A 27637-nucleotide genomic window follows, 5' to 3' on the forward strand; every position below is an offset into this window, starting at 1 on the left:
GTTGGTTGACAGAACAACCAAGCCAACAAAACAATGCAAGAGCTGGTTGGTTGACAGAATGACCAAGCCAATAAAACAATGCAAGAGCTGGTTGGTTGACAGAACGACCAAGCCAATAAAACAATGCAAGAGCTGGTTGGTTGACAGAACGACCCAGCCAATAAAACAACACAAGAGCTGGTAGGTTTACAGAATGACCCATCTAATAAAACAATACAAGATTTTGTTGGTTTCAGATTGACAAAGCCAATAAAACAATACAAGAGTTGGTTGGCTTACAGAATGACCAAACTGATAAACAAAACAAAAGATGGTTGGTTTACAAATAGACCCAGACAATAAACAAAGCAAGAGCAGCATTGGTAGCTAATAGAATGTCCTGACCAATAATCAAAACCAAGAGCTGGATTAGTTTACAGATTGGCTGAACATATACTCAAAAGCAAGAAACCTAAACAATAAATAAAGCAAGAGTTGGAAGTTTACAGATTGGCTGAACATATACTCAAAAGCAAGAAACCTAAACAATAAATAAAGCAAGAGTTGGAAGTTTACAGATTGGCTGAACATATACTCAAAAGCAAGAAACCTAAACAATAAATAAAGCAAGAGTTGGACTAGTTTACAGTAAGGTTCAGAAAATGAGTCAATTGGTTGACAAAATGACCACACTAATTAACAAAACTAGAAATGATTGGTTGACAGAATGATCAAACCAATAAACAAAGCTGATTTAAACAGTAAACAAAATGTTAATAAATCGATTCTACATGTTGATGTACTCCCAAATAGTTAGAGTGGGAATATGCTCTCGGACCCACTGGGAGTAGGCCAGAGCATCCACACAGCAACCCAGCTGCTAGTAGGACATACTCTGACTGAGTTCTTCAGTCAGGTATCCCAAAGGCTGCACTCTACTACCTTCTACTACTAAATGGCATCTACTAACAGAATCCCCATAAGGGGCAGTCATGAAAGATCCGTAAGGATAGTCAAGACCATAAAAACCCCATCATCGACAATAAATCATAAAATAGTACTAACCAAGTCAATACAGTGGTCAAGGTTGACATTTATGTAAGTAATGGATTAAATAAAACACTTAGTAGCATTTCTAATGTGTTATTTTATAAAATACATGAATATGCAAAATATTTTTCTCTTAGCTTCAAATTTTATACATTTGCCAATTTTTTTTTTAGAACATTTTCCCCAATGACTGAGTTCAATATTTGATCATAAGTTGATTAAACCCTTTTTCACTTGTAACTTTATTGATATTTCACAGCAAATCCACGAGCAGACGATTTATTCAAATAATAACCTAAAGACGCCTACATCCTTAAATAGTTGAATTCCAAAATTAAGCAATATGACAACTGAGTCGGGAAAACATATGAATAGCATGGTTCTATAAACCTTATAAGACAGGGGAGTGATATAGGATTTCATCTTTCCTTTTTTTGTTTATTAGTATTTATTCGCATTATTTTAACAGTCAGAGCCTTCTTGCTCTTAATTTAATCAGTCAGTCTGTGGTTCAGTTATTCCAAAGATTCTGCTCCAATGGAGACTACCTCCGAAACTTATGAAATAGTCACACTTCTTGGGGGTGCTCTTATTAACTTTTAAAGTAGCAGTCTTTCTAAAAATCAGACAGGTGATTTATGCATTTATGCATGTTAAAAACCCACCTAATTCAGTCTTATTTCTTGTTCAGAAACAGTTGCTGATCACATAACCAGTCTTAGTTTTTGATTAGGTTGTTGAGCTGTTGAGATAAAAATTATATAGATTGTAAATGAAATTTGCACTTGGGAAGAGTTATAGTTCTTGATTTTGCTTCATTTGGTTGATTTTTGTTGGAGATGAATATATGATTTTCTTAAAAGTGCAAATCTGAATGCAAAAAAGGTTGTTGTAATGTGAAAGTATGTCATACATGTATGTAAACTTAAAAAGTATCGTATAGCATACATGTATGTAGACTTAAAAAAGTATTCTTTGTTTTGTGGGTTTATCTACACCATGAATGGGAAACACTTTACCATTGGCAAACCATGAATTACTTTACCATTGGCAATGTCTGAATTTTATGTGGACTGGTACTTAAGAAAAACTATAAAAAGAATAAAATTTCTAAGTGTCTACCATGATCAGAACAAGGAGATTACTCACAATACATACTGTTACACAAACACACTTGCAACATACAAAAGTTGTTTTTTGCCAAATAATTTTTCAAGGTGATACATAAAGATACTTTGTGAGAATTTAAAAGATTCTGAGAGTTCTAAAGGAGTTATAATCAGGGAATTAAAGACAAACAGACATAATGACTCTTTGTTGGGTAATTAAATGAAAACATTCACATCATTGTAGAAAAGCTTTACTTGAAATACTTGTACACAATGTTGAAAGCAACACTATTAAAATTCCATTTTACTAACGAGAGTTAATGCACTTTAAAACAGATATTTGTACATAAAAAACCTATCACAGATTACAGATGCATGTAGAAGTCACCTACTTGATAGAGAGTCACTGTACTAACTACATGATATATACATAATTCACATTACTACAATCTATGTGCATATTTGTTTGTAAATGTGTTGTGAAGTTGCATATTTTTGTTCCAGTAATATGTCTTTAATAATGATTTGAAATCTCAGGACTGGAGTGAATACCATTTGTAATAGACAAAGAGAGGTACACTTCATGTTGAGTAAACAAATCTTTGTCAACCGATTTCCATATTCCCAATGAACAATAGCCATACACAGCTTTTGGCTATTAGTTTAAGTTCATTGAAGCCAAATTTAAAATTTACAGTAGGTGTTGAAAGGAGCCAGTCATAAAATATCTCCACAACCTGGTCAAAACGATCTACAGAACTTGAATATAGGTATAAAAAATAATATGTCTGTTTCCTGTTACCCTACCTACTCTAGTTTTGTTGTGCCTACCCTAAACATTTTATGGCCATTCTTGTTCAAACACAGTTAAAGTCTAGATTGTTTCCCATTTACTCAATGTAAAACATTTTTGAAAAATAAAATAATTTCCCTACCTATCTATCGTATTATTTTCTTGCTGGTAGTAGGAAACATATTATTTTTTTGTTTTGCCTCACTGGTATCACCATGAAAGGTTTACTTTGTATTCATGAAGATATTCAATGTTAGAATTATGAAGATATCTAAAATTGTCAATGAAAGGGAAGTAATAATGCACTTCTATAATTATTTAATGAGGAAGATTTGTAGATATCCTGAAGGCAGGGGCGGGTCCAGGTAAGGGCGTAATGGGCGTACGCCCCCCCTTTAAAAAAAAAAAAAAAAAAAAAAACTATCGTTATAATCTGCTAGTATTGTATTGAATGATGGCAATTTATCATATTCATTAATTAAACACATACTCTGATTTCTTTTTATACTGATTCCCCAATTTGATGGGTCATCATCAACCGTAAAATTTCGTTTCTCGGAGTCCGGCGTGTTCGACTCTGCAATTAGTATCCATTGTTGTTGATGTGATAAAGAATTCGCAAAGATGTCGATGTCAAAAACAAAACGTCAAAAGACCTTAAAATCGTATCAAGGTGTCTTGGACACCTTTTTTAAACAACCAAAACGGTAAGTAAATCAGTATAATACATGAATTTTGGTTGTTTTGTGTGACACTAACTCGGCATAAAAAATGTCACACCCTCACACTTTAACTATAAAATATACATGCTCCAAGTCAGGAACCGTTACATTAGTGCAATTCTCTATTATTTTATGTTTTTAAGCCAAAAAAGGTCCAAAAATTTTTTCACCTCGCTTCGCTCGGCGAAATATTTTATTCTACGCCCCCCCTTTCAAATATCCTGGACACGCCCTTGGAAGGGGGGGTGGGGGGGATGAAACAAACTTTGATCATGATTTATAAACTTACACAGATACTGAAGACTTAAATTTAACTCAAAATACTATGAGCAAAATCATACACTTCACAAGGACTTGAAACATTTACCAACCTTCAGTTGTATTATTTCCTCTTGCCAGCATTTTGCAATAATTCTCTTCCTTCATGCACACTCACTTAGAATACCAAAAGACATGAACATGTAATATCCTTATACTGGATTATCTCTTCTAGTTGGGATTTACCAACGGTTATCTTTTTTCATTATGCAAATAAACGAATGAGGCCTAACATTCTGATAAAGTTTGATCATAACCTGTCGAACAGTTTAGGAAGAGTTGTGAGCATGTAAAACACCTCCTATCTCCCCTTGCCAGGATCCATTGATAATTCATCTTCTTAATGCACAAATAAATATGATGCCAAATCTTTAAAAAAAGTTTCACAGTAATCTATCAAGTATATCATTATGAGAAATGAACATATAAAACCTTTAAATTGGATCAGCTTCCTTTGCAGGGATCTGATGATAAATTAAAGCAAGCAGTTTAATATCTTCATGGATCCATATTTTTAGGGTGCTATAAATTATCTGAAGACCTTTACAACAGATTCAATAGATGCTTATTTATAAAAATTTAAATGTTGATCATGTAAAAGATCACTTTATCAGGATTGTCTTTGAAAAAAATTAAGATAAACAGAAATATTTTCTGTAATAGTTATGAGAAGCAGAGGAACAGACAAACAGACTGACATAGAAGATTGTAAAAAGAAAATGTTACTTGCAGACTTTAAAGTGAACAATGGTTAAGACACTGTCACTGCTAGCACCAACAATACAAACTGAAGAGCTTTTCTTTCCTTATAATGCTCACCTTTAATGCCACAGAGACTCCATAAGGTATTTAACAGTATGCAGTGTTTATGTCACCTAACATTGGCTGCTGACCAAACTGCTACCATGTTTAATTCTGCTTATGATGACCTTATACGGTAACCTTATGGTAACATTTTATTTCCTGATATAATATGGATAAATACATAATAAATCTATAGTAAAGTAGATTCTTTACTTCTACATTTATTCTTAAATTTTACTTTTATTGGATTCCTATGTGGTCAATTTGTGAAATTAAAAATTCATTTGTCTTTATTTGACTGTGTTGATACAAAATAAGTTGTTGTTTTGTAAATAAGAAACGATGGTGGATAAAAGTTTATACCTAGTGTTAGAACGAAATAAATCATAAGACATGGCTTAAAACATCATCACAAGCTTTCCAAACTTAAAAGTGAACTCAATTTGTAGGTTTAATTCTTTGTCTCAAGTGGAGAAATAAGAGACATATATACAAAACTTGCTTATTAAATTTGTCACTAAGATTTCACATAACTTGTATTGCAATGTTTTCTAATCTGTATAAGAAAGAAAATTCAAAGCTCATGCAGGATCACAAAATGTAAAAAAATATATATATTTGAAGAAAAAACAGACTGAGAAAAAAATAACAATATTAGAGTTGGGTATAATTTCACTTAAGCATACCAATAAGTAGCACAATGACCAAATGTTAATTGTTAATGACTAGTATCAAATCATACTGTATGTAGTGGATGTACTTTAGTCCATGTATAGCATTTTTTCCTAAACTGGAGGTAGCTACTTACTGTTATTATTATTTTACTAATGTATCACAAATCTGTTAACCTTTAGAACAGCTCATGTTGGAGATTCACCCTCACTTACACAGTCTCATGCAAATATCTGATGTTTATTATTTTTCACAGAAAATTGGGTAATTTTAAGAGAAACCCTCCCACAAATCATCATTTTTATGAGGAAGATTCCAAATTTTTCATTAATTTTGTGGGAGTTCCCCACTATTGTGCGAAGGTAAACACATATGGTATCAGTATTCATATTTTCAACAGGAATTTGACACAAAGTTACATCAGCCTTACAAAATCATAAAATTGTGGTACCATAAGACATAAAGTTTTCATTTTAAAATAGGAAACAAATATTCAGTGTACAATAAGACAGCCTTGTAAAACCAGAAGCTGTAATTAGCTTGACCATTCCCTATAATGGTTGTCAATCATAACTGCTAAACAAATAATATCTAAATCAATAATCAGTGAACATGCAGGTCAAACATACATGTACATGTTGATTAGTCAACAGGAACAGCTACAGGTAAATGCAAGTCAATATCCTGATTTTTTTCAACCGATTTCTTTTTTTTTTTCTCAGTCAAATATAAAATTAATAGAAAGCACTCCTTAATCAATGTTTACTTAGAAACTGTACAGAAATATTAAGAAATTTTTGTGAAAAAAGAACTAGGCCTTTATAGAAAAGTAATCATACATGTAGTTGATTCATATGTGATAAATTCATGGAACTTTTAAATCACTTAATAGCATGAAAACTTGGTAAATATTGGCCAGTGGCTTTGGTTTTTCCTAAAGACATGACAGAAATGTTTGTATTTGAAAGAATAGCAAAATACTGAATACATGTTTTTCTTTGAAGCCAGAGTTAAAAGGTTTAGCATCATCAAGGAAGACCAGATACTATCAAAACTTTGGTTCTTATTACAAAACATTGAGCCATTTAGAGGATATAAAAAGCTATGATGTGCAGTAAGTGCTCATGATTTAATTATCTAATGTATTTCATACATGTTATTTCAAAGGAAATATTGATTTCCAATCTTCTTTAAAGTGTGAAGATGACAATAAAATTGGATGACTGAAACATTAAATTTGCATGGTTAGTAGTTTAATTGGATGGGGGTTTACAGGGTACACATAGCTGAAAAATGTGGGAGTTTGTGACACAGAATGAAAGTCTCAAGGGTGTATACCATGGTATGTTCATTGGAAATGTTGGAAATGACGAAATAAAGTAGCAAATGGAGACAATTCACATACTAACCAAGTTTTCAATCATTTGAACTGGACACAATCTTAACTTCTTAAAATTACATAAAAGAAGATCTTAAAAGGTAACAGTATTTCATAATATTATAGTTAATATCTTTCTATTAGATTCAGGTGGAGCTGAATCACAAAGACACACACATACAATGAGGATTACTACATGTTTGATCAACGTTTTCACTAACCATTTTCCATCCTCCTCTTTTCATTATGGATGATGACAATGAGATTGGGTAAAATTGATAAGTTCTCCATTAAGTAGGAATTTAAGCAGTATCCTACTGTGCTAACAATTAATACAGATAACATGTCATAACTATGCAAACCCAACTTTCCAAGTCAAATTCTTAAAAGAAGTTTTCTCTGCATGTTGATAATGATTTTTTAATAAAATTATGCACATTTTATATTTGAAAACAAGGTATTATTTGAATTTGGAATTATTTTGGATTTAAGAAAAATCATTTATTAAACTTATTCCTAATACGGTAAGTTTTCCTTACCTCTTGTTAACCCTTAGCCATGTCAACATGACTAACCCCCTCAGTAAAGGTTAATTTTACAAATTATTGTTTTTTTTTCACTTTCTAAATTCCAAAATAATTCTAAATTCAAATACCTTGGTTTGAATATAGATTCCTTGTACTTTCCAATTTGGAAAGTAAAACTTATTCATAATTTTGTCAGTATCTGTTAGTGATATACATTTGTTCAAAGAACCACTTAGCTATAATTCACTCCTTGGAAAAATACCACACACAGATTTGCACAATTACAATAAGAGGAAAGGTATATGAAAGTGTTTGATGTTTGGTACAATAAGGCACCTCTAAATCCAGCTTTTTTATAACCCATTTTGCTGACCCCTCTTGAAACAATTATAAGCAAGTACATATATAAAACCATAGATGAGGACTTAAATAGTCTTCTCTTTTGCTTTCTTACAGATACCACTACCTATTTTTTTTTTTGGTATCCACTTAACCAGAGGCATTAAATTACCTTTAACATAATTGCACTTGATCACATTTAACACTTAATCCACTTTCCTTTATCCTAGTTAGGTCAATCTAAAGGGTCAAATCTCAGTTGAACTATGCTATCAGTCTATGGCTAAGTAAACCACACAGATTGGATATTGCATTCAAGTATGTCTATTTAAATCATAATTCCATTCACAAATACTACACTGATGCACTTACAAGTTTTGATGACAACAAAGAGGCGTTCAATGATCACCTAGAATAAATCCACATTCCTATCATAGGAATGGTAAGTTCAGTAAAGTACATCTGAGCATGGGTAGACTAATATTTACTCAATCATTCCTGACCTACTGTACTAATGCAGTATAAGTGTCCAATATCCGGGATTGTATTCACCCAATTAAAGTGCATATTTGTCTTCAGACTGAACATGTGTACTAACTGACAACTACTTGTCAATATCAAGTCATTGACACACACACAAATATATCCACACATAAATTAAACCATCTGAAGCACTGTATTGAACATATATTGGATTTTTTGCACTTCAGCCAACCTTAAATACCACACAATCAAACATATACAAAAAAAACACTCCTAAGTTAAAGTCGTTAAAGTACATTTTTGCAGATGATATAAATACTTACCGAAGTAACGGCTGTCTCCTCAATAATAAACTATTCTTGTCATAAATCCATGCTTCAGTGACTTACAGCAAGGTACCTGTTAAAAGTCAAATGATGAAATGAACTTTAGTCAACCACACACTGTAAAATTAGAGAAAAAAAAAATAATAATAAATGTTACCTAATTATATAATACAAGTAAACATCATTACAGTGAAAGGCAAGGGGAAATAACTTGATATAATTTTCTCTTGTATTGATTTTGGTTTCTTGTAGCAGGTGGTTTAGCACTCACAGAGGCTTTAATAACACATTAACATAAATTCATTTTCGTTAACATTTCTTGCCTTTTAGATTTTGTCAACCAAATGAAACATGACTTTGTGAGAGTGTAATACTGCTTAAAGAAACATAATATAGAAAAGGCTTAGACCGTGCAACAGATTTGTTTTACATGGAAAATAATCACTTTATAATTAATAGAAAATGAACAGTGGATATTTGTAGTACAAGCTGACACTGCATAATTCATGTCAGGTCAGATGGATTACCATGCACTTTGTGTACTAATGAGCATATGTCACCAAGACACACACGAGGAAAAACCAAGGTACAAAAAGAAATCATTTGAAATACAGTAAAACAACTAACAGTATCCTGTTTATTCTTTGTCAAATATCAAAATGATTAAAATTTTAATCTATGTACCACTAAAGCCAACATAACTGGATTATCTTTGTTTATATTAAGAAAGAACACTTCCTTTCTTTACTATAATTGACATTAGTTCAGTCTTGTAATACTGATTTAAACAGTAATAAATAATCCTATTCTTGAGTCAGAGTTGTCTTTCTTGTCATTTGTTATGCACTCATTCATTACAAAAAAAAAAACAAAATACTCATTTGTTTAATTAGGTTTAATTTAAAAGTTTATAATAACAACTTAAGTTCAGCCATCTTTGCTTTGATGCAAAACACAATTCTCTGCTGCCAAATAGGCATTTGTTGTGGATTTGATACAAAGCAAAGAATGGGTATCAACAAAGACCTGCAAGGCAAAAGATTTTTAAATTAATTTGCTGTTAGTCAAATCAGTAACAACCAAAAATCACCTATACTTTTGTGTCAAGCAAAATGGCAACAAATAAGGCATTAAATGTAAAATATTAAGAAATCATAATTTCTTAATAGGGAAGATCATCAAGAAAAGTGTTGCAAGTCCCAAATTCATGATATAGTTCTGTAAAAATCCAAGAGCATGATAAATAGAAAGTAGACAGTGTTACAAGGCAAGACATTAATACTGAACAAATGGCTTACAGTTCATGTAGCCTACAACACTAATGCTTTATATAAAGCATAAAAACCAGTATCTGTAAATCATTTTCAATCAACACAAATTGAAAGTACATTTGCCACTAAATGAATACTTACACACTGAAATACATTATATTCCCAAACCCTAAGAAAATGTAATGATAGTGGTAAATAAACTGTTACCTGTATACTTGTATTTGATAAATGTTAGGTCTGGTTTTAGCAAAAAAAAATCTAAGCCTTGCAGGATTCCATGTCTATGATAGTCTTGTACCTGTAACTTGTTTTCCCTCATATAACAAACCAAGAATGTAATTAAAAGGGAGAATTGGCATGGAACAGTAGCCTCTTGCTTTCTTTTGTAAGTTCCCAAAAAGGGCACATACATTTATTTACTAGATTTATAATTATTATAAGTTATAAGCTCCCAGGTGACTCTCTATGATTATTTAGACAGTAGATTTGTTGGATTGATTCAGTTAAAGCTTCACCCTACAACAAAACCCACTGACTCTCTAAATAATCATAGACAGTTACGGGAGCTTATAACATTTTTGTACAATTTTGCTTATCTTTATCATGGGGATATAAACTAATCTTTGTAACAAACTATATTTCTTTGAAGTTATTTTGGAAATCATTCAACAGTTACTTGGTATTTTGTATTGGCATCTAGGTCAAATGTACACACAGTGGTGTGATTGAACATACTGTAGGCAATCCATACTTAGAAAATTTCATTTAATCAAAAGTTTGCATCCATCAGAACTGAGTGTTATTATACAACTATCAGTACTAGTCCACATAAAATTCTGACACTGCCAATGGTAAAATGATTCATAGTGAAGAAAACACGCACCAAACAAACAATGCTTTTTCAGTCTATATATGCTGTATTTTTACACAACCATAAGTATTTCTGTTTTCAGATCTGCACTTTTGAGAAAATCCTATATTAATCTTCCACTAAAATCAACCAAATCAAACAAAATCAAGAACAATAACTCTTGCAAAAAAGCCATATCTTAAAAGTGCAAGAGCCAAATGAAAAACAAAAGACTGATTATGTGATCGGTAACTGATTCTGAACAACAGAGTAGGTTTTTGACATGCATGAATCACCTACTGTCTGATCTTTATAAAGACTACTACTTAATACCATGGAAAAACTACAAACTGAATATTACTGTACCAGGTGGAGAAGCTGAAAACACTTTAAAAAAATTTAAAGTTCAACTTTCCATTATTACAAAGTCCTGTCAAACTGGAAATTGGGAACAGAAAAATCTAGAAATACCAATAGGAGACAATGAGGAACTTATGATGTCAAAGATGCATAGCAAAAATAAGAAAACATTTCCACCATGCAGAGACTTAGCAAAATGCAATCAAAATTAAGACTATAAATCAATCTTACCAATCAATAGACATATTAATTAATCTATTGCTCCATATGAGTGGATCTATAATTCTATTCAAGCCCTTCAATATTCTTAAAATGTGGTAAGTACAGTTCAACTTAGGATTCTTGATTGTGATAAACAATTAATGACTAGGACTGTTATCTTATACCTAATATTTTGAGGGAAATAACTAAAAAATCTCTACCTTACCAAAAATAAGCAAGAATAATGTCCTTGTTTTGAAAACATTATATGCTTAAACAAATACAACCTAGCTAAAAACTAGAAATACTGTGATCAAGCTCACAAAGATAACATCCCCGTTCCAAATGGACTTAAATGTAAAACACTTCTTGGATTATCTCCCTTTGGAGTCATCAAACTGTAATTATATTCTTTCATGCACATCTAAATATGATGCCTAACCTTGCTATAAAATTTCTTAAACATTTTGGAAAAGTCTAGGAGGCACTGTGCTTACAAAGTTTTAACATGTTAAACCCTTAATTTGGATTATCTCCTTTTGAAGTCTTCTGTCAGTGATTATGATTCTTTTGACAAATTTAAATATGATACCCAACTTTCAAATAAAATTTCCTCAACATCCTTTGAGCAGTTTAGGAAGAGTTGCATTTACAAGTTTTTAATATGTAAAACCCTCAATTTGGAATATTTCTCTTTGGAGTCCTCCAACAGTAATTAAATTCCTTCTTGCATTTCTATACATGATACCCAACATTCCTAAAAAAATTCCTCAAAATCCATTTCATGGAGTTGTGCTTCAATATTTAAACATGTAAGACCTTTAATTCAGATTATCTCTCTTTGGAGACCTCCGACAGTAATTATACTCCTTCATGCACATCTTCATAGGATACCCAACCTTCCTATTACAATACATCAAAATTGCTTGAACGGTTTAAGAGGAGTTGGGCTTACAAGGTTTCAATATGAAAACCCTTGATTTGGATTGTCTCCTTCTGGAGTCCTCCCATAGTAAATTTATACCTTCATGCACTTTAACATATGATACTCTACCTTCACATAAAATTTCATCAAAATCCCTTGAGCAGTTCAGGAGGAGTTGCACTTACAAGAAAGGTGAACAGACAGACAAGGTGACTCCTGTATACAATCCCACCCCAAATTTTGTTTGTGTGGTGTATAATGCTTCTTGCAAAATTTTCGATTATATTTACAGCAAAACATACTCAGTTGGTACATGTATTTTTTTACCAGTATTTATATACAAAATTTTCTCAAAAACCGTAAGTAAGGATCAGTTTGGCAGTCACTCCCTAAAACACTGGAATTTAGGAAAATATTACAAAATTATGTGCAAACCACTAGAATACACACTGAGTCACTGGTACTAATGAATAGAAATTAGTTTTACAGATCCATGTTTTAAGTGCAATCAAGTCAACCATTGAAACTGAATCAAATGTAGGAAGATTGAGGCCACAATAAACTACAAAAATACATTAGAAAATAATTCTATCAAACTTTTTGTATTTTTTTAAAACATGCACAAAGCTGATACCTGTAGATTTAAGAACATTGTACAAATTGTGCCAAATGAGCTAAAGTACTTTCTAAAAATACTTGATAAATAGTTGAGCAAGAATCCAGCACTGACACAAAAAATGATCACTGTAAAGTGGACAAATACAAAAAAGACATAAACCAAATCAATATTGACATTGAATGACATGTTACATTTTGCACTAATACATGGGTACCTTAAAAGTCTTAAAACTAGGACAAAAAGACAACAAGATATACAACCTATAAACTTTTTGTATGTAATTATTTGTAGTAGGGTGGCTTTTGCTCTCACCTTAGAAATCATCTTTCCATACAGATAGAGCATTTACCATACCAGAAACCTAATATAGTAAACAATGGATGATGAAAAGACGGAATGACAAACAAGGTGATTCCAATATAGCACCCACTCATTGAGTAGGGGTACGATTTTGAGCCATTCACATTTCAGACCCACAACATATATAGAACATCACTCATGCTCCATTCCTATTAAATAATTTTATGATACTGGAAATGATAGAAATAGATGCATCAAATTATTTTCAAAAAAGCCAAAAATCCCTTAAATTTTAATGTCAGTGTAAAATCAAGTACTAGTCCATATAAAATTCAGACAATAATGGAATAAATGAACACTGTTATGATACCTAAAACAAAGTACATTTTGTTTTGTTACTTGGTTACTTAGAATTTTTCCTCCTTTCCTAATCCTTTTTTGCTTGTGGGTGTTTCTGAAAAGGCTCCAAAGATTAAAACAAAACTTGGTATATCTGAGCCACTTTGCAGAGATTCAGATAAGCTGAGTAATAGCATTTTTAACTAAAAAAAAATTGAGTGAAAAATGTGTAGTATCCTAACAGGAGGAACACATTAGGCATACATATCACTTTGTAAGCAAAAGATTCATTTATTATATCCAGACATTATGACAATGGGAAAATCCTTGTTTCTAGACCCTTTTTGGCCCCAAATTCCCTATGTTTCTTGGAACAACCCATATATATACATCCCAGCCTTTTTTTGTGGTCGTTGCAAAACATGCATAAAATCTGTTCAATAAAACTGAAGAGTCAAAGGGGAACACTGTGGCATTAAAAACTATAAGGGTACATCCTGGTCGATTTCAAACATAATAAAAATTAATTCTCTGAAAATTCTGAGTTTTTTATTCCCATGACAATCTTAGGAATTGGTCACTTCATATTTCAACAAACCAGTGGCTGATCTAGGGGGGGTCCCCCTTAGAAAAAAAATTGTTGAAAAATTGTGTGTGTTAAATCATGAAAAACACTCACTTCATGATCCTCACTGGTGATCCTGTCAAGAATTTTTTTTTGGGGGCCCCTTACCTAAAACTCAGGATCTGCCAGTGCAAACTCAAATAGAAAGGTTTCATTTATATAAGTAGGTATACCTGTACACTGTATTACCAACTGACAGACAGATAGAAATATCAACTAACCAGCTTCCATCATGAAGAAGGTGTTACTTTAATCAGACACCTTATAAGTAGTACAAATGATCCAATTAAGTATTTTAACAAATCATGACCAGGAAATACCATAGCTAATGAGTAAATGTTTAACATAACAATAGTACAACAAATTTATCTTAACAATAAATCTCTTCCAGTGACAAGTTCACTCAAATAAATGTCCATCATTCCTTACAAAATCAAATTTATTTCCAAAACAATGTCAAATTTTTTATTTGTTATAAAGTGCAACTGCTCTGTTCAAAACATTGATTAGAAGTACAAGCTGATATCCACAATTATCCAAGTACTTAAAATTTTCAAAGAACTCAAGATTTCACTTGTTCTATGAATGACCGTAATTGTACTCATTTTCGCGATTTGGAGTTTTCAAACTTTGACTCAAGAACCTAAATTCGTGTTTTGTTTAAGGCAATCATATGCATATGATATACACATATTCTGGAGAACTGGTACTTATTTTTGTGAATAGAAACTGATCATAAATTTCATGAAAAATAAATACAACATAAAAATAAGTACAAAAATTTATGCTTTTGTAAAATTCAGCAACAAATATACTCAGACAAATTTAATAAAATGGATTGCATGGTGCATGATATAAGAATGAGTACTAAACCTTAGATTTGTTACAAACAAAACAATTGTTTGATACAGCTCAAAATTTGGATTGTTATCATATGTTCTAATATAACATCCTTAACAGGCTTTGAGACCACAATTGGGAAAGTGTAACTAAGTACCCAACTTTCCTTGACCCAAATTTCACTGCACCGGGTAACGGGAAATAGGCATCCTAGAACACTGACCATATACATTGCATAAGTCTAAGATAATGTGCAAACCGTTCATATACTTATTTTGAACCTTTTACATCAATCCCCATCTTCATTTCATGGTATGGAATCTTGAAGTACAATAATAAAGAACTATATTCTTATTATCATTATTGTAAAGAAACTGGAAAAATGTTGTTTTTGATGTTTTTACCTCTTATTTCAAAATAAACTACATCAGGCTACTCACATAAAAGTAAAAGAAATACAATTCTTATGACATGCTTCAAAGAAATTTAGACAACAGCTGTGGTAAAATTTTGATAAACATGAGTCTTATTTTTGACGTCATAGATAAGTTTTACCAAATTTTAATGACATCACAACACAATTTTCCTCCATAATGGTTGCCATTTCATAAAACACAGAGGCTGCATAAAAGTTGAAGAAACTAGGCCGCCCAATGGTCAGTGAAGACCAATAGTTGGCCTTAGGCTGACATTTTCATCCCAGTGGGGTTGTTGTCTCTTTAACATATACACCATACCTACCGGTATTCTCTTGAGAATCGAAACGAATCACAGAAACTCAATTTTATCATTGCTTAACCACATGCTGGCCATTTATGTCATACAATTTTACCCAAAGCAACAGCAAGAGTTAGAATATACTCCAATACTATACTAAACAAAGATGTAAAGAATAAATATATACATGTATTTGAACATATACTATTTATAATTCTTAAGATATGAAACAATAGGATCTAATAAGAAAATGACCAGGAGATCACAGATCATATCACTTTATCAGTACAAATAGTATGTGTCAAATAATGTCCTAATTAGTACATTTGCAAAAATAAAAGTAGGTTTACTAAAGAAGTACTACCCCCAAAAAAAACAAGTAGCTCGGTTCTAGAAAACAAACTTCAAGAGTACCCAACCAAATTCAAATATTCCATTACACATGAGACTGGGTTCTGGGAAACAGACTTTCAGAATAGCAAATGAAACACATCCACATAGAGTATCCATTGAAGTATATCACTGAGACAACAGACTCAGTTCTTGGAATCTGGCCTCAGTGTACTTACCCAATGAAATAAATCCACTTATACAAGTGACTGGGTTCTGGAAAACAAACTACCCGAGTACTCAATGAATTACATTAAATGCATGTTTCTTCACAATTTTTTTCAAGATGCCAATCCACCATTGATTTAATGATGAGAAAGTATGTATAACTATGACATGATTTTAAACTATAAACATATGTGGCTAACATTGAACTCAGATTAAACTGTAAACATATGTGGCTCACATTGAACTCAGATTAAACTGTAGGCATATGTGGCTCACATTGAACTAAGATTAAACTGTAGGCATATGTGGCCCACATTGAACTAAGATTAAACTGTAGGCATGTGGCTCACATTAAACTAAGATTAAACTGTAGGCATATGTGGCCCACATTGAACTCTGATTAAACTGTAGGCATATGTGGCTCACATTGAACTCAGATTAAACTGTAGGCATATGTGGCTCACATTGAACTCACATTAAACTGTAGGCATATGTGGCTCACATTGAACTGAGATTAAACTGTAGGCATATGTGGCTCACATTGAACTGAGATTAAACTGTAGGCATATGTGGCTCACATTGAACTGAGTTTAAACTGTAAACATATGTGGCTCACATTGAACTGAGTTTAAACTGTAAACATACGTGGCTCACATTGAACTGAGATTAAACTGTAGGCATATGTGGTTCACATTGAACTGAGTTTAAACTGTAGGCATATGTGGCTCACATTGAACTGAGATTAAACTACATTGTAAATGATAAGACATATGTGGCTCTCAATTAACAAAGTTTAAACTATAGGCATATGTGGCTCACACTGAACTGAGACCAAACAAAATGCATGTAAGAAGGCATGTTGTCTCAGTTACAAAAATTATTTTGGCATTGAGCCATCACATCATCATTCTATCTTCTAAGAATAACCAAGGGAACCAAGGATCAAGTGGTAATCAAAAGAATATATTCCAAGGATAAAGACAAGACAGGAAAAACAGATACACAAAACAAAAAACATGACATAAACAAAATAACACATACAAAGAAACATGTAAATGAACAACCAAGACTCCACTAAAATCTGAGACATGAATAAGGTGCACCTGTTGAATAAGCATATTCTGCTTTTCTAGAAACACCTGCCAAGTGTGTTTCTAAAGCAGGGAATTGAATTTAAAATGTGCAGCACAAGAGGCAAGCACCCTAACCCCAGATAATAGAAGCAGTTATAGATACATGTATGTTTGGTACACCTTCACCAAAAATTAAAACTATCGATATGAATAGGTATGTGAATCCCCATCATGTTGAAGAATGAGACATGATACTGCCATGGACTTCGAATATAACATCTCATGTCCCATCAACAAGGATGAGGTCATTCTTTAAGTCAGTTAAAGAACATTAGTGTCAATCCTCCCACAATACCCAACACACCTACATGTTGTACATATGCAATCCATAGAATAGCTAAGTCATCATAAAAAGACCAAGAAAAAATTAAGGACCCATAAAAAGCCACTAATAGGTTTAAATATCTGCAGTGAGGATACTCTTACCTCCATGCTACAGTTGGCTCAAACTGCATACCATTCTAAAATACATAGTAAGCAAGAAATAATACGATAAATATGGATGGAATGCATCTGTTGTTTAATATAATAACCAAGATTCCCCTGGCCAGATTTCTGTGAAATTTGCCACTTAAGTTTGATAAATAACTGTCCAAATAAAATGGTAGCACTATCCAGGAGACAAAGAAGTGTTCTGAAAGTCAATCCCTTACAAGCTTTTTTGCTTAGTAAATAATACCATTCACAAAGTTTAAAGGAAATCTATCCAAAAATGGATGAGTTACACAGGCAACTAGCTTTAATTTGTTAGTAAATCCAAGCATATTGCTACGAACCATACACCAAAGTTTGAAGAAAATTCAAAACCTTCTAATGTCTTCTATTTTTAATGTGATTACAAAAAACAAAACAAAAACAAGACTTAAAGTTGCAATACATTAAATGAATCAGACAACATTGAACCACAAACTATCTTCACTGATACTGGAAAAGTAGCCAAATAATGAAAAGGTATGATAATAAATAGTGCAAAACTACTCCTTGCTGGAGGAATCAAAGTGATTCATCATCCCCCATGGACTACAGGTTCATACACAAAAATGTTTAATTGTAATGACAAGTCTACAGAACCTAAATGCATGTAATGGGAATCCATGCTGGCAAATTATGCAAGATAAATTTGTTTTACAGAATAAATAGAGCTAATTTTTTCTTCGTCAGCCTTTGAACATTCTTATATACATAATGCATTTCACATTCCATGGACATTCCAAAGATCAACATTGTAATGAGATGCAGCTCATTTTCATTTTTCTGTATTAACGATACATTACATACAGATTGATCTCACATTAATAGATCCTTGTAATGCAGCCAAGGGGAAAAAAGTTTTGAATTTTTTCATTGATTTTTCAATTACACATCTTATTGCAACATAATATCTGGGACAAATGTTACAAAATTGAGAAATTTTACAAATCTAAGTCATACAGTAACTGAACAACATTTGTGAGAATTTTATTAAAATTATTAATGTCTATTTTCAGTAAAATTATTAGAATGGTCTATTAGCTATTACTCATGGACAAATCAATCATTATTATATTGCATTGTGGGAAACTTTTGTGACAAATTGAAACTCTTAAAGACAATAACTAATTATGTTTGATATACATTGTACATGCTTTAGGGCCCGCTGCAGCCTGCCCTGTGGTATGAGGATTTTCTCGTTGTTCATTGAAGACCAATAGGTGGCCTTGGGCTGACATTTTGTAACCCGGTGGGTTTGTTGTCTCTTTGACATATACACTATACATATTCTTGTGATATTGTACATGGAAAAAGATGACAGCGTTATATCAATGTTTCTGAAGATAATACATCTTGGATTTGATATTTCATTATGCAAAATTACACTAAAAGTTTCTTACAATATATGTCCTATTTATATAAAGCTACATGCCAAATTTCAAAGAAATCCATCCAGTGGGAGCTGAGATTTTTGTGATGAAAATTTGGATGGGTGGAATGACAGATAGACAGACGGACAGACAGCCAAGGTGATTCTAACATACCACTCACACATTGAGTGGGATATAATTTAAAAAATTGGCTAATGCTAACTTGGGAAGATGACAAAATTACAAGATTTGTTATGAAGCACAGATGTACCTGAATTATTAAACTTTAAATATCTAAAGAAATAAATTATAGCCTTACCCAATTCAAAATGATGCAGCTGCATTATTAATAGCTATAAAACTTTATTTGGGAACAATTATTTATTTCATTCATGCTTATATAGTGTACAAGATCTCAGAAAGGTAGTGAAACTACTGTCACATTAAATAAACATTACAATATCGTAACATGTTGACATGGTTACATGGAAAATAAAAAAAACACACATATAAACTCTGTCTGCTAATGAGTAAATCAAAATACGTTAGGCTAAATATTGGTAAAAGGAAATGATGGATGTGGTTTTATGTCCCATAGCAGAAATTTCATGTACTTCAGGATAAGAACATTTGATCAACCAAACAGTTCTTGCCTGGTGCTAGTCTCACAAGCTGAGCCAGATTTTTCTGTGCTAGCTTATAAAAGCAACTCACTGCCCATAGGTAGGCATCCAAATGGACACATCACTCTATCTCCTATATGCCACATGCTTAGCAGAGAAGCACTGACTACCAATACATGTACCTTTGAAGCCTTTGTGTGATATGGCCATGGACTAAACCACCAAGTTAGGGAAAAGACCACCCATTAGTCATGGAAACTAAAATTCTTTTTCTTTGATTACAACTTAGTAAATGTTAACAGTAATACATACATGTGACACAGTCAAAACCATTTTAAATGGATTCAGTTGTTATTGGTAATACCTGTGACAAGATTAAAACCATTTCAAATGGATTCAGTTGTTAATGGTAATACCTGTGACACAGTAATACCATTTTAAATGGATACAGTTGTTAACGGTAATACCTGTAACACAGTTAATACCATTTTAAATGGACACAACTGTTAACAGTAGTAATTGTGACAGTTGTCCTTTCTACATCATATGTTAGTGGTAATACCAAGAATGTGTTTATATTCTAGTATTAAGTGTGCTCACAGCTAGAAAACCATACTCATGTTATTGATTACATACATATGTAAATGGCATGTTCTAATGAGTTTCCTCAGTATATGTCATCAGTATGAATGTCAAATTAATTTCATAATGGTCCTTGTTGCAGCTGGAGAAAAAGGAAACATTGTGACAAATAGGCCATTTAACCATGTTTTACCAGAATAAAAGGGCATACTTAATCTAAGTAAAATAATGGTTCTTTAATAATTTAAAATGATTCTTGAATTAGTATCTCTACAGTTTATTACCTTCTTTTTGTGGTATGGCACCTTCAACTTGGCTTGTAAAGAGATTTTTAAATTACATGTATATTTAAGTTAAAGTCCAAATATAAGAAAACTGAGTGTTTCTGGCCCCTGATTCCTAAAACTCACAACACCCAAAATCAATTCCAGCCTTTCTTATGACACCTTGTGGTAAAATGTCATACAGATCTATACACTTATACTCAAGTTATTGTATGGATACAAAATGTCTACAGATGATGAACAACAATACCATGATACCATTGTATGACTGCCATTTTTGCAGTTGTATAAAATCCAGAAAAAACTGTAAGCAAACCAAAGCTCACAAAAGAATAACAATGTATGGACACCAGAAACTATAAATAAAGTTGTCAAACATGAAGTTGATGAAGATCAGGTCTAAAACAAAATCCAATGTTACAGAATATTAATTTAAAGGTTTCGTCAACATATCAAGTGACTGAGATATATAGTTGCAGAGAAAACAAAAAAATGTGAAGACAGAGGAATAGAAACTGATGGACAGACACAAAGAACACTATAAACTTCTCATCTCAAAGTGGAGTATATAAAAGACATAATTGTTTTTTCCTGTCTTTAAGTTAATAACCCTACCACAAATTTTGTTTTAATTTCAACCCGAATTTTTTTACACATTTGAAATTGTTAAAAAAATAAGTATCTAAAACATGTCAAATAACTTCCACTAAAAATAAGGGCAATATAGTGTGGTTTGGCCTCTCCATGAACAAGATTGACTTAGCTCCCTTGACCTTTCACCTATATTTTGTATATGCATTTGTATGACTGAAAACCATTAGGGTTCTATATTTTCCTACGAAATGAGACAGAGTACACATATGTACACACAATATGCAAGAATGTTGTGATGCTCAAGTGCTAACAAGATTGTTATGAACATATACATGTATATCCCTTCACAAATTTGTAGACAAGGCTATGTTTAGTCGACACAGGATGAATGGATAGTTGTGCTTTCAATAAAACAACTTCATATACAACAAAAAAAAAACTTGAACATGTACCATGAATGAAAACTAATGACACAATTAGTCTCAGAAATCTTTATCAACAAAGTCTTTCAGAGAAATACATACAAAACTCTATTACAGAAGACAACTATCTACTAAATGTTCACCAACTACGATAACATAGGTGTAAATCAGCACAAGTTTTAGTTGCAGGTATGTTAGAGTCCTTAGAGCATGTACTTTATAGTCAGTCTGTTTAAAATGAGAATAATATAAAATGAAAAAATAAAAGTGACCAAATTTCTGAGACAGACAATATATGCAGGAATTTTATGTGTAATTCTGCCTAGAGATACCTTAAAATGAAACAATTATAACTTATAACACATTGAAACAACCATAACCCAACAACATAGATACATATGTACATGTAATTATGAAAATAAAGCACTAATTTGAGATCTAACATTGTATAAAAGTACTCAGTAAAAAGGCTTTCAGGCAGGAGTTACCAACATTACAAAAGACATTGTACTATGCACCTGAAATATTCATTAAGGTAAAGATTTTTATATAATTTTTTTTAAAAATATATGACTTCCCTTCAAAGTTTAATAATAAGAAGTTGAAATGTATAAAATTCGTCTAAAAAATCATCATACTGACACTTGAGGAACTTTCCTCCATGCAAAACACTACATTGAAGCTTCGGCAATAGTAAAAAATGTAGACTAGACAAAATCTTTAAAAGACGTCTTTGTTATTCCTAAGTACATGTATTCTAACATTTTCAAAAAAGCTACTTTGGGTTGGAGGATCTTGATACAACCCTGCAATCTACGCTGAACCAAACTTTTCTTCCAATAATTTCACAAATATTTGTAAAGACCTTTGCCATCTCCCACTGATGAAAAAATCCTCAACAAACTTGGCAAAATGATAAATGGCATGAAGTCTTATTTGTTGAAAAGGGAACCTAACATTTGAATGCTCTGACTTTGCTGACAATTAAGGCCATTGTTTTCCTCATACATTCATAGTTACTAAGTAGTAGCAAGTACAACACAAGCTGTAACATAGCTGAAGTGAAGGTGGAGAGTTTTACGGCAACATGCACATGCAAGTTACTTGTAGTAGGGTGCAGAATGATAAGAACGAAAATTCATTGTCTGAATATGATATGTCATGGAATGAATGAAAAATAACAATAAGTGACCCGAATAATTACTTTAAAAACTAAAACAATTTCTTGAACATCAAAAATTTTAACTTAAATAACAAAGGATGATTAAAAGTAGTACAGTATTTACATTATGAGACCATCACATTGCAATCAATGTTGTCACTTATTTTCATCAAAAACTCTTTCCGAAGACAAACAATATTCAAATGCTAGATCTTTGGGTAAATGAAGAAATGCATTTGCAGTTCAAAACACATATTTATATATTATATATTTTAATAATAATTCCTATATTTTTTTATTAATTTTATTTTAGTCAACATTCTCTAGCTGCTAACTACTGCTCAGTAAATGAATACATGTGTCTACAACCATGTGCCATTTACATGAAATCTAACAGTGGTAAACAAATGCTGTATTTGTTTATGCACAATGCCTACTACATATTACAATAATTCATATATTGCAAATATTCAAGATGTTCTTCTTAATCTAAAGAAGATACCAGGATAAATAAATTTTACATCAAGGAAGTTGACCTCAGGCTCAGGATACCCATGATACTAACTACCTGTCACATGAGTTATACAAAATGTATTATTGAAGTTATACTTACATACATTATACAGTATGTCAGTTGTTGCACACTCACAGTTTAGTGCATACTTACATGTGAATTTGAGCTTGAATGTGGTAAATTTATATTTGTTGTTGATTTGGTATTAAAAATGTGCCATTTCATTTTAACGTGTTTAAACTAACAATGAGAAGAAACCAGGAGAGTAATTACAAGAACTGGTTTATCAGAATACGAGTACCGTACTTGTTGACCCTTTTGTAGGACAGGCTCCCTCAAATGCCCACGGCTGGACAACGGTAAATTAGGGGGAAACTACGTTTAGCTGTTAAATATTTACCCTGTGTTACAATGTGAAAATCCAAACACTTACGTCCCGTAGGTATATTATTATCTAAAAAAGGAAAATTCTGTTTCCCCAACAAACCGGATATTGAAGTGAAATATTATTACAGAAACAAATACGGACCTTTTTAATTTTTTTTCCGGAAAATTAGCATAGTAATCAGGTAATCAATAACGCAAATTAAATTTCCATTCGTTACCATTTCGAAACAAAGTGAGCTTTTATTAAATAAACTTATATCATGTGTGCATAATATGATAAATAACAATAAGATTTGCTTCGCCACCGACCACTTCTACCATGCATAGTGAAGGGGGCCACCCCCGTGGGGAAGCCCTGGAATTGATGTCGGATAAGATTTTTTTTTCCGGCAAGCGCAAAATGTTTGTTTATATTTCAGCAAGAACCGAGATAAACATTTTTTTTTGAAAATCTGCCATGTTAAGTAGAGGGTAAAATATAGAATCATATTTTTTTTTCAATGGAAGGGTAATATTCTTCTACAAAAGGTTCAAAGCCCCATCCCTGCTCGCTGATAAAATGGTCGGTGCCTTAATCATTGGTTTTGTAGTAAATTACTTGATCAGTATGGAAAGGTAAATCGAAGATGACCATGGATGAATCGATACGAGGAATGGTAAATCCATGGACAAATCACATTCGAGAACATATACACTATCAAGGACAAAAATTAAAATACACAGCACCAGAAGAGCTGCACGGACCACACCACGGAAGACGACAATGAACACTGGCGTTCCCCGCACAAGCCCTAAATTGTGAAGAGAGACACAATTAGCTACACTGGCAAGGACCTGTTAGCAGTTCCTGCTTATTGCAAGACACCAACCGTGCTGGTCAATGAAGGTCGTGTCCGCAATGGCGGATCCAGAGTTTTAGGTAAGAGGGGGAGGGGGCAAAAAATTCTTGACAGGATCAACGGTGAGAATCACAAAGTGAGTGTTTTTCATGATTAAACACACACAATTTTTCAACAATTTTTTCTAAGGGGGCCAGGCCCGTCCCCACTGGATAAGGGGATGGCGAACAGGAAAAGGAGAAAGGATGGAGAAGTAAGGAGAAGGGACGAGTGTTATAAGTAAAGGGACGGAAGAGGGAGAAAGGTATCCCTTTGTCTGCCCCGCCCCTCGGTAAGCGGGAGGGAGAGAATCTAAGACAAATGTAGGAAACGACCATATGATATTGCGGAGGGAGATCGTTTAATATCATGGATATGAAATTATACCATTTAATATTTTCCAACCCATCAAAAATAAATGATCGTCCCTTAGTTCATTCTGAAAACAGAAAGGACGTAGAACAGTCTTTGGATAACTGATCCTTGTTCCAACAATAGTTTTTGTCCTAGCCCTTTAGCCCTTACAAAAAAGGTTGCGTAGCGACAACAGATTTAAAAAAAAAACGTTTGAGCTGTGAAATGAAATGTATATTCTCCGGGGCAGCTGAACTATTACTTCATAAATATGGATAGTTCAAAGTGGCCACGTTTGTCGTAGCTTTGTTGTTAACGTTTCTTCATTTTCTATTTCGATTTCGAGAAGGAATCGAGATATTCTGTAGGCTTAACGAAGTATGATTTTTACATACTGCGAGCACTTAGTAAATGCAAGATATGCTGCTTACTAAGTGCTCGCAACGGGTTTTTACATCTTCGATAGATTAATGGCTTTTCCATCAAGGATACTTATAAAGTATAATAAACTCTTTTTACCTAATATGCTTTAATATTACAATTGTATTTTGAATCTAAAAGTGGGTGGGAATGTTTAAAAAAAAAAGTACGTGCAAGTACCTAAGTACATCTCAAATTGACACAAATTTTCATAATCGTTTTACGGATTCTTCTGACTGTAGAGGTAAGAAAATTGAAAGTTCAGTGCTTATGTGCCCATGCATTAAGTTCAAGCAGACTTCTCGAAGAATGGCCCATTTGTTGATAGTTCTTCTGACGCGAAGACATTAAAGAAGAGAGAATATATTGAACATGCACTTCAATTAAAATGATTTTCCGTTGATGATTAAGTCGCAAGCGGACTTTATAATTCAGGGACGAAGCAAAATACACACGTGAAAATACAACTACAATTGACTATGTAATTATTAGTGATCTAAGGGTAGTTTATAATACTGACCTTTACATGAAGATCTAGCTTAACTTGTTAAAGCATTTGTTCCCAGGACACTGTGATCAATTTAATAAATTTCGACCAGCTATAAAAATAGGTCATAGAACGGCAAATAACAAAGGAAATCCAAAATAAGAAACTTGTCCGATGCACAATGATATCTAAACGTTTCACACTGTATAACTTTTGTTTGTTATGCCAGCCATTGATCTTTTTTAAAATTTCATTTCATACAGACTCTAAAAATTTCTACACCTTTTAGACAAGGTTTTAATAGTTTGATAAAATCAAATATTGACATAGGAGGGTAAAATTGAAGTCACCTGGAATACGGTCATACACGAGATTGAACGTCTGAATCTGGGCCAATGTACGCTGGGACGTAAATAAATTCACACGGACAGACTAGATTGAAGGGCCCTAAAATTGTTGGCTGGGATATGGTTCAGTATCGTTCTGATAAACTAGTTCATTGAAAAGATTTTGGGTCAATTACCTTCGATCATTCCATGAACATGTAGTCTCTTCTAAAACAATTTGATTTACATGGGCGTAGTTCAGTAATTATCAAGATCGTGCTTTTCTCTTGCATCCATCAAAAGTCATACATTTTACTTTTTTGAGTATGGATTTTGTTTGTAAACTAAACACTTCAATTAACATTTAATTTAGTTTGAAACTTATTTTTCTGTCTGTTTTGTCTTCCATAATCACTTTAAAAACTTTTCTAGCATAGTGAAGATGGTAATTTTTTCCGTTCGTTTGAATAATACCATCTAAGAATTAGAAGCGTTTACAATCAATGGTTTTAAGTGAGAGTAGTAATTGACCGCACTCATCATTCAGATCTCACTTCTGTCAGGCTGGTAAAATCAAGAAAACAAACCAATCTTTTGAAAGTGAAGCTGTTGTGTATTCGAGACCACCGGGAATGCACGAGTACCGGTACTCAGCTATATTCGAAAACTAAAAAAGCAATCATGAATGTGACCAACAAGTTTTCCCCGTTACATGTCTACATTTACATTAACAAGTGGTACCTTTAAATCAAAGTCAGATTCAAACCCATAAAAACAAAATGTCTTGTGGTAAGATAACAATGCCTAATATCATCTACCAACTGCAAATATAGGTTAAGCAGTAGTCAGAACGGAATGTAACAGTTACCCGCATCTTTTCATATGGTAACATGAAACTTCACATGACAATTGATACGACCGCAGGAGAGGATCCAAAAGGCTGAACAAATTTTGCGAGTACAATTAATGAACCAAAGTGCTGTTAGCACTGAAGGTTTTCGATTCTAGTGAAAATTGTAGCATGAACAAATTTTCAAAGATTACATGATGTAAAATTAATCTTTAGACATTTGCTTTTCCCATATTATTAAAAAAAACTTTTTTCCCTTATACATTTGTTGTATGTAGAAACTGAATGTAAATCTTTGCTACTGATTTCTGAAGTATGAACTATAATCCATAGGTAAACAGTATCGAACTTCACACAAATTTACAATTTTGTTCAATTTCACCCTTTTCCTAAATATTTAATCCTGTCAAAAAGTTTGCATTTGCATTTACATTAAAAATATTTTAACTGAGTATTTATCATACACTAGTTATACTCAAATAAAACCAATTTCACCTTAAGAAAATAATTTCCTTGATGAGCATAAAATAAAAAGATTTTATCAACTTAAATTTTCCTACCAATTTTGATGGGTTAAAATACTACTCTTCACTTCCTGTCTATTAATAATAAAATATTAATGATAAGATGAAGATTTTGACTGACAAGTGTGTTAAATGGACCATGTTCAAAACA

General features: G+C 32.5%; 1 protein-coding gene across 4 annotated transcripts in view; it reads right to left on the reverse strand.

Moving 5' to 3' along the window:
- LOC148621824 (vitamin D3 receptor-like) overlaps positions 1-23796 on the reverse strand; it is a 112325-nt gene extending 88529 nt beyond the window's left edge. Inside the window, exons 1-3 of one of the 4 annotated variants that reach the window (XM_088576596.1) lie at positions 23661-23753; positions 17665-17699; positions 8498-8573 (exon numbers count right to left, since the gene is read on the reverse strand). The gene's annotated coding sequence lies outside the window, so the exon portion shown is untranslated. Of the gene's footprint in view, positions 1-7863; positions 8383-8497; positions 8574-17664; positions 17700-23660 lie in introns of those variants that run through there. The other 3 variants (XM_088576594.1, XM_088576595.1, XM_088576597.1) reach the window with 3 other exon arrangements.
- Between the last annotated feature and the right edge of the window lie 3841 nt (positions 23797-27637).

Source organism: Perna viridis, chromosome 3, assembly GCF_037379345.1.
Source record: "Perna viridis isolate PV_CMFRI_1.1 ecotype Kerala chromosome 3, ASM3737934v1, whole genome shotgun sequence".
In the NCBI taxonomy this organism is placed as follows: Eukaryota; Metazoa; Mollusca; class Bivalvia; order Mytilida; family Mytilidae; genus Perna; species Perna viridis.